Raw genomic sequence first — 9,917 nt, forward strand, 5'->3', positions numbered from 1 at the left:
CAAATAATTCTTCTATTATTCTTGTTAAAAGCGAAGCTTTTCTATAATTAGGGTCGGTCCGTCCGTACGTCCGTCCGAGATAGTTAGCTTTTATTCGTTAATTTAGGCATGTTAGAATTGTCCTATTGATTTCATACTTTGCATGTTGATTCCTGTAGTAGTTAGGTACGATTTGGAAAGCTTAGCAAATCTATAATCGTTACCAGAATGTCCGTACGTCCATTTTAAACATGCTGATTTTTTTTACTTTTTTGATAAAAATTTTTTATGTGATAAAAACATCCGATTGATCTGATTTTTTAAATTGATTCCTATTACAATAAGGTGCAATAATATGAGTGAAGCATCTCTATACTCAAGTATTAAAAATGTCAGTATGTCCTTAAACAGAATTCTGTATTTAAGAAGTTTTGCAACAAATTTACGTATAATTTTGTCAAACCTTATTTACTAAGTATATTTGCGATAACTTTTATTTAGTAGATTCTTTCAATTTTTAACATTTACAAAACAGCCTGCTTTATTGCTTCAAGATCGGCCATGTCAGATCTATATAGGAAATAAATGTCTATAAATGAGCTCAAGTTTTCCAAGGAATAAATGTTTAAAACTCATAGTGCTCCAATAATCATCATTAAACTCTCATTGACCAAAGCGATAAGACCTTTATTCTATTTGTTTATGGAATGAATAAGGTTTTTCAATCCATGTTGATATTTGAATTACATTGAAGTATTTAATCTTGATTTTATAAACAAAAAATATATGTTCATAATATAGAAAATCTAAGAAAACACTGTTTTAAAAGAATTCGATTGTGGCGACACTTCCGTAGTGTTCAAATATTAAACTAAAATTTAATCATATTAACCCTTTGGTGATGGTAATGTAAATAAAAAATATAATTGAAGAAATCTTTTCAAAATCATTTAAAATATTAAATATTTACTTCTTTCTTTTAGAAAGTAATTGCGAGGGAGGAAAATTGAAATAGATAAATAGTTATGTACTTATAGAAAACTAGCCAATAGTGAGATAGTTATATCGCGCCAACTCTAGTACTTAATATTCTGATTATTCAGTTCAGACACTATACAAGTGTTTTTATGGATGTTGTCATCCTTGTTTTTTACTCTACTTCGGGATAGGTTATGATATATGAGTACAGGGTAGCAAAGCAGGGTTAGGTCACCGCAAGACAGGCCTCGTATTTTCATATTTTGTATATACTGATACTCAACAAAACTTAATGTTCGTCTGTCATATCGTTTCAGAGCTTCACTTTTATGGATGATACTCAACAAAACTTAATGTTCGTCTGTCATATTGTTTCAGAGCTTCGCTTTTATGGATGATACTCAACAAAACTTAATGTTTGTCTGTCATATCGTTTCAGAGCTTTGCTTTGGAGATGCGACCTCCAAATTTCAAAATTCTTTGAACGTACGAACAAGACTCTTACAGAAATGCTTTGCATCTAGTCCACTTACTTATATTCTCTATAAATTTTACACCATATAAAACTCTGATCTAAATAATGATTGACAAGCCATGGTAATTATCGCGCGTAACTCAGGCACAAGATACAATTACTCTGGCTAGCCCTTAGGCACTTTTTATATGTTTTTATGTATTTATTAGTCTATTCTTACCAATATAATACCTTATATGGGTAATATTAGCCTTATCATGGTAATCTGTATGTTATTGAATAATGTTATATGCTTATAAAAAACATTATATCTATTGTTAAAGTAACCATGTAACCATTTTGTACTACTAAGTATGCCTACAGCCATAGCTTCATTTACGTCACAAGTTTAACACACAAACACTTTATTAAACAGACAAGGGCTTAGATCCTGGTAAATAGTTGTTGTTATAGCTTGCACCTCTTAAAATATCTCAGTTATTCATTGACTCCCGAACTATCAAGTTCTCCTGGCTTAAAGGAAATGACTTAGTTGTTTTAGCATGCATTGTAGTTTAAATTTAGGTCCCTTAGTACTTAGCATTAATTGTGCCTAGGTCTTATGCTAGAGATCTAACACTATGCACAATTAAATGCTTTGGACTTAGGGCATTTTCTGTCCAACACTACTTATGTTTATTATATCCTATCCTGTAAATATTTTCATACTTAACTGATTCACTTGTAATGTAAATACACTTTATAAAACCATCTTCCTTCTTAAGTGCTTAATATACTTATATGATATAGATCGAACATCTTAACCAGCCATTTATTCTTAGATTAAAGCAATATAATACTTCGCGTGGGTATTTGTTGAGCTACCACGGGTTCAACCAAATTTGTATTATACTTGTGGGAATAAAAGGAAAAGCATTCTACACTGACGAGCCGACGATGAGAATGTCTATGTGTATTGCAGTAAAAGTAGGATTTTAAGTAGTACTCATAGAAGAGCGATCTCCATGCCATAATATTGGACAAGCGCCCCATTCGCACTACCAGCTTTTATGGATGTTGTCATCTTTGTTTTTAATACATCTTTAAAAAATTATAGAAAATACATGAAGCACCTAATATGTCCAACGAATATGGCATTTTCTACGATTTATTTACACTACCTTTTTTTAACCTTAACATTTTTAAATTGGGTTGGGGGTGTCCAATTCCCCAACAAAATAGTTATAAACCTTTACGGGACCTATGAGAAGCTACCCTGGTAAGGAGAACCCGATCGGCTAACTGGTTAGCGAGATCCTTCGGTACAGACACACAGACAAACATCCTGTTACTTTAGTATAAGGACATATTTTATCTGAGGGATTGTATGAACTCTCTGAAGCCCACACATAATCAAATCTTTCTTCATATATTCTCAATTATTCCAATAAAGGAACAAAAAAAAGAGTTGGTTCTACTGCAGTTCACAGTAAAATATTGCTGGTAACAAATATTGCCAAAAATCTATGAATTTTAAAGGCTGCTAGCTGCCAAACGGCTGAACGTACAGATTATGCCCGCACACTGTTTTAAGCGGCATAAGAAGGCCTACAAATAATCTGGAATAGCCATAAATAAATAATGCATAATTATCTCGCAGTGCAGATAAATGCGCGAAAAAGACCTACTTTACGCGTTTTTTCTTCTGTGAAGCTTTCCCTGTGCATCATTGAATCTTGGCTATTCAAGATTATTTGTAGGCCTTCTTATACCGCTTAAAATGGTGTGTGGGTATAATCTGTACGTTCAGCCGTTTGGCAGTCTTTTTGATTTTATTGATTGTTATTGATTTGATCAGCAACTGCTTGTAAGCCATCATTTCAGAATCTCTACAAACCTGTCCATATCATTTCTTAATTTAAGTATCGAGATCGCTATAAGGTTATTTTTCTGCGGCTTTTCCCCCCTCTAAAAACATACGTTGAAAATAACAAACATCAAAAAATCCCACCCCTCTTATTTTTGAATAATGCACAACCCTTGCAGGAACTCAGAAACCTTTATTACGAGACCTATAAATGCGGAGCCCTAACCTTGTGGGTTTACCCTATAGTCAAAATATCCTAACCTGGCCTAAGATAAACCAAAAACAAGGATGACAACATTCATGAAAGCGAAGCTCTGAAACGGTCGTACAAACAGACATTAACACTTGTATAGTGTCAGAACTGAATAATCAGAATATAAATGAATAAGAGTCAAAGCAAAATTGTGAGTAAATTTGTTGAAAAACTTCTTGATACAGGATAATGTTTATTGCCATACTTACATTTTTATAACTTGATTATAGAGTTGCTTTACTTATAATATTGTACTTTGTTGTCCCAGGAATCAGTATTTTAAAAATCAGAACATTCGGATAATTAGATCACATGAAAATTTGTTGTTACGCTTTCTAAATTGTACCTAACTTCTATAGAAATCACCATGCAACGTTTGAAATTGATAGGCCAATTCTAATATGCCTAAATTAACGAAAAAAGCTAACCATCTCAGACGTACAAACGGACCGACCCTAATTATAGAAAAGCTTCCCCTTAATTTCGATGTATCCTTATGAAAAAGTAACAAGAAAATGTTCTCTATGGAATTAAACCTTCTACAAAAAAAATAAAATATTAAGAGTAGCTTCGCATAGCAAATTTTTTAATGACGTCACTGCAAAATAGTTACCAAATATTTGCAATCTAAATTGATTCATCTTTAAAGTTTATTAATTTCAGCATCTTTTGATTAAACTTCTAAATTATTATTTGTTCTTGGAAAAATTTTATTAATATTTCTAAAGCTAACATTTATATAAAAAAATTATTATAAAATACATAAATTTAAAAAGTTTACATATTAAATTTATTTATAAAATTATACATAAACAATACAAATGTAACTTTATTTAACTTAACATCCATTGCATTTTTTAAAAACTAGCGGCTTCGCCCCTAGTCTCTATGGGCTTTGCCCCAATAGATGATAATAAAAAAAAATTTTAAACTGGAGCTGCAACCACTAATTTGAAACTGTTTTTAAAAAAAATTGAGGGGGATTTTTTTTTTTTTTTTTTTTTTTTTGGGGGGGGGTTGGGGGGTGTCCCACATAACATAGCTTAAAACCACCACAGGACCAGTATGTATATTCCCTAAAGTGTATAATCCAATCTGTTCAGTGATTACCGAGATCTTAAGGGACAGCCGGACAGACATCATTCTACTTTGTATTATAGATAACTGAATAATCAAACTTAATTTGAAAATGGAGGCAAATGTAAATAATATTTATCCTATTATTTATTGGGGTCACTTAATGAGACAAAATTGTTTTCTTGTAAAAAATCCTCCAAAATCAAATAAAAATATACAAAAATTAAACAAAATTTTATGTTAATAACGCTTATATGATTTATTTAATTTTTGTAGATTTTTTATACTATTTTCTAGGATTTTTTACAAATATAATTTAGCCTCACTAAGTGCCCTTATTTTTTTATAAGGTTTTATAACTATTTTGGGGGAGGGTAACACCACCCTCCCAATAGAAATCACAAAAAATCTATTTTTTTACTAGATAGTATCGTAGAGACTTGAACGCAACATAGATAGATATCGTAGAAATTTACGTATTATTTAAAAAAAAAAAATTTAAAGTGCCACTAGAGGCCTCTAGGAGCGTAGCCGCTAGTAGTTTTCATATTGTATAGTTCCAATCAATACAAGATAAATTCCTAAATGTTTATAGACCAATTCTTATCTATAATACAAAGTTAGAATGATGTATGTCCGTCAGTCTGTCTGTCTGTCCGTCAGTCTGTCTGTCTGTCCGTCTGTCTGTCCGTCCATCTGTCCGTCCCTTAAGATCTCGGTAACCACTGAACCGATCGGATTCTACTCTTTAGGGAATATACCTACTGGTCCTGTGGTGGTTTTGGGCTATTTTCTTTGGGGGATGGAACACATCCAACCCCCCCCCCAAAAAAAAACAAAAAAAATTCCCCCCATTTTTAAAATTTTTTATTTTGCTGAAGATTTCCTTGGTCCTTTTACGAATTTCGCCAAAAACAATTTTTGATCACCTCTTGGAGCAAAGCCCCTAGAGGCTACGGGCAAAGCCGCTAATGATATTTATAAATCTACACAATAATACTATACAGCTTCGCTACTGTTTTACATTGTATTGATTGTTTAAAATCTGTGGAATATTGGTTTTCTGTACACTCTAACTTCATCAAACAAATCTCCTCTAGCGCGAGGCCTGAAATTGAATATTTTGTAAAAAAAACACTGAAATCCTTATAATGAAGTAACATGATGTATGTTTGTACTGAAGGATCTCGCTAACTGCTGAACTGCCTCAGTCGTGTTTTAGCCATCTGTATCCACCGAATTTTAATTAGCTACAGTCTTAGCTGCGCGGCATTCTGCAAGTAGCAAAACATTGTTCTGTGAGGTAGCCGTAATTATAGAAAAAAATCGGATCATGAAAAAAAACGAAGTATCGGGTTTCGTCTCATTTTCACAGTAGTTTTTGATGGGTTATTTTAGGTTAGGTTAGGTAAATATTAATGATTAGCTTTCTTTCCATGATCCAAAATTCAAATAAATCAAAATATGTTACCTTACAATTTCAAGAGGCGGAGTTGGTTCCGGATCAAAATTCAAAGGAGGCGGGGACATTCTAAATTTTGTATAATATTTTTTATCAATGAAATATATCAATTCGGTCTCTATTGATATACATTTATACATTATGGAAGGTTGTTCATTAAGTGCAGTCAATAATTTTTTTTGGGTGGAAAATGGTTGCAGCTACTTTAAAAAAGGTAGTTAAATAATAATTAGTTTATGAAAAAGTAATTTTATGGTAAAAGGTCCATCTAAATCACATTTGTTACTTGTTTGTAGTTCAAAAATTTTCTTAGAGTGACATTTTCATTTCGAAGACGACATTATTATATTTATAATATACGCAGCATTTATAACAACTTTAAAATCATCGTTACGTGACAACCAGTGGACGGATTTTAGATTGGTCAACGTATTTGAATTTATTACGACCAGGACTATTTTTTTGCCACCTTGGCCGACTAAATCGGCCAAGGAATAACCGGCTACGGTATTTTTAAATTTTACTTCTATTTTATGCAATTATTATCATGTCTACAACTTTAAAAACATCGTTACGCGACAACCAGTGGACGGATTTTAGATTGGTCAACGGATTTGAATTTATTACGACCAGGACTATTTTTTTGCCACCTTGGCCGACTAAATCGGCCAAGGAATAACCGGCTACGGTACTTTTAAACTTTACTTCTATTTTATGCAATTATTATCATGTCTACAACTTTAAAATCACCGTTACGCGACAACCAGTGGACGGATTTTAGATTGGTCAACGGATTTGAATTTATTACGACCAGGACTATTTTTTTGCCACCTTGGCCGACTAAATCGGCCAAAGAATAACCGGCTACGGTATTTTTAAATTTTACTTCTATTTTATGCAATTATTATCATGTCTACAACTTTAAAATCACCGTTACGCGACAACCAGTGGACGGATTTTAGATTGGTCAACGGATTTGAATTTATTACGACCAGGACTATTTTTTTGCCACCTTGGCCGACTAAATCGGCCAAGGAATAACCGGCTACGGTATTTTTAAATTTTACTTCTATTTTATGCAATTATTATCATGTCTACAACTTTAAAAACATCGTTACGCGACAACCAGTGGACGGATTTTAGATTGGTCAACGGATTTGAATTTATTACGACCAGGACTATTTTTTTGCCACCTTAGACGACTAAATCGGCTGAGAAATAGCCGAATACGATATTTTTAAACTTAACATGAAGAAAATTTGGGCCGATTATGTTCATCGGCCGAATCCGGCCGAAGTCGGCCGATTTCCGGCCGGCCGATAACGAAAACAGCTTGCTAATAATGTTCCAATTTGGTTACACTTTTAAGGGAAGGTTTATAAATGTCTTAGGGTTGGTTTTAGGCTTTGTTCCTGACCTCCATCAGACTCCCCAATAGGATAAGGATCAAACAACTAATATTCTAATATTATAGCTTCTAAAATCCTTATTTCTGAACCGATTTTTAAAAAATAAAGGTCTAGCAGCACAGTTATGGGACCTGGAAAACGATTAAAGCAATCGTTATATGCGTGGATTGAATCATAACAAAGATATTAAAAACCGCATGAAGATTTAGGGTTAGCAGAGTTATAAAATTAAAAAAAAAATTTAGCTCAAAGATATAAACTTTTCAGATAATTGGCAATTAAAATCCTTATTTGTATCATAAAAGGTAATAGCTGCACAATCATTCCAAATGTTATAGCCATTTTAGAGAATATTGACTGCACTTATTGTTCATATAACTCTAAAATAGATTTAAAAAACAAAAGAACGACCTACAAGAAGCTGATACCTAAACAAGATTCATTTGAAAAATAAATAGTTCAGCAGTTTAAGAGATCTTATTTGTTATACACACATCTATATAGTTTAATTTAGACTACCAGATTCGGAATTAGAATATGGGGGCTCAATAATAAAAATGAAAAAGACTATCCCTGGACCTAAATGAGGCTTCTCTAAAATAAGTGATCAGTAGACAGCGAGATCATAACAGACAAAAAACAAACAAGAAATATTGATACTTGTTTAGCCTTTAGCCTCTAGGGGCTTTGCCCCAAGAGGTTTTATCAAACTAATATTTCGTGTTTTAGATTTTAAAGAAAATTAAAAAAAAAATTGGGGGGGGAATTTTTTTGGGGGGTTAGGGGTGTCCCACCCCCCAAGAAAATAGTTATAAACCTTTCCGGGACCTATCAGAAGCTACCCTGTAAATGAGAACCCGATCGGTTCAGCAGTTAGCGACAAACAAACAGACAGACAGATAGACAAAAAAACATCGTTCTACTTTGTATTATAGATATTGAAGCATTATTTTTTTTACCTAAATATCTTTTCAATAAGAACTTTATTGTACATCTTATTGGAGTTTGATTTTTGATTTATCTGTTGGCAAAACAGAGATTTATCATACAATTCAAGATAATTGCACTTTTGACTGTGATAACTATAAATACCCAAATCTTCGGCTAATGAAATTTATTGTTTAATTTAACCCACATATCCCTAACATAAATTAATCATTAATATCTCATTTTTCTAATTGGCTTGCGAAAATAAATTTCACGATTTACAACAAATTATGCCCTTGAAAGATTTTTTAAGGAGTTGACTTTTAATAGTTATTTCTCGCATCGTATTTTAAACGGCTTTCCGCGGATATAGAATGTACAATTATAAGATTAAAACCAGTTTTTTAGCCCCTAGGTGCCGTATGCACGAGCTAAAAAACTGGTTTTAATCTTATGATTGTACATTTTTATATTCGTAGAAAGCTGGATATAATACAATGCTAGACATAGTTTTTTCTTATGGACGAGAACCGGTTCCTATCAACCGGATTCGAATGAATACGAGAAAAATTATTACTTGATCAAGAACAATTTACAAGGTTATTGTTTCCACTAAATAACATTAAAAATGCAGCTAGGTTCCAAACGGCTGGCAGAACAGTCTTTTTCCGCACTTTTAACGGTTATAAATCTATCTCAACAATAACATTTATAAATTAGTAACTACTGCTGCTTCATAACGAAATATATTTCAAAGAAAAAAATCTTCATTATCAATCGCATCTTTTAGTGAAGTGAATCAAGCAAATATAGCTTGGTCAGTTTAGTCTTTTTCCGGATACCTATGGCACTGGAATTGAAAGCTCCCCAATGAAATGTAAAAAATTAGATATTAATGATTAATTTCTGTTAGGGGTAAGTGGATCCAATTAAGTCATAACTTTTTCACTAAAAAATCTGAAGTCATTGGCCGATAAATTGATGTAAATCCCCAATATTGATAAATGACTCCTTCTGTAGATTACAATTAATGGTTGAAACGTTTGGACACTCAACTTAATGACCCAACCAATCAAAGTTTAAAAAAATTCCAGCATTTTGTAAGCCAACGAATAAGAAAACAACCACCTGAAAAAAAATCTCAAATCCTAATATCTTTATTTCCTGAGTTTGGTTGGTAAATGAATGATTATTGAAGGAGGTTTCCAATCCTTGAGTACAAGTGTAGAGTATTGGCTCTTCCTGATTGATAATTTTATGGTTGTTCAACAAAGATTTTGAAAAAATATTTTGTTCTATGACTACAATTAAATATCTATGAAGGAACCTATCCCTAGCTTCTAGTAGATGGTTAGTTTTTGTGAAAAATGTCTGTGCATTTGCATATCTACCTTTTAATGCATTTAGGCTTATCTCGTATGTTATGGTGTATATTATACTATTAAGCATTTTAATATCTGCTTTTTTCAGCCCTTTTGCATTTTAATTGGAGAAATAAAATTTACTTTTAA

The sequence above is a fragment of the Acartia tonsa genome, chromosome 7, assembly GCF_053477335.1.
Source record: "Acartia tonsa isolate MP-2025a chromosome 7, ASM5347733v1, whole genome shotgun sequence".
In the NCBI taxonomy this organism is placed as follows: domain Eukaryota; kingdom Metazoa; phylum Arthropoda; class Copepoda; order Calanoida; family Acartiidae; genus Acartia; species Acartia tonsa.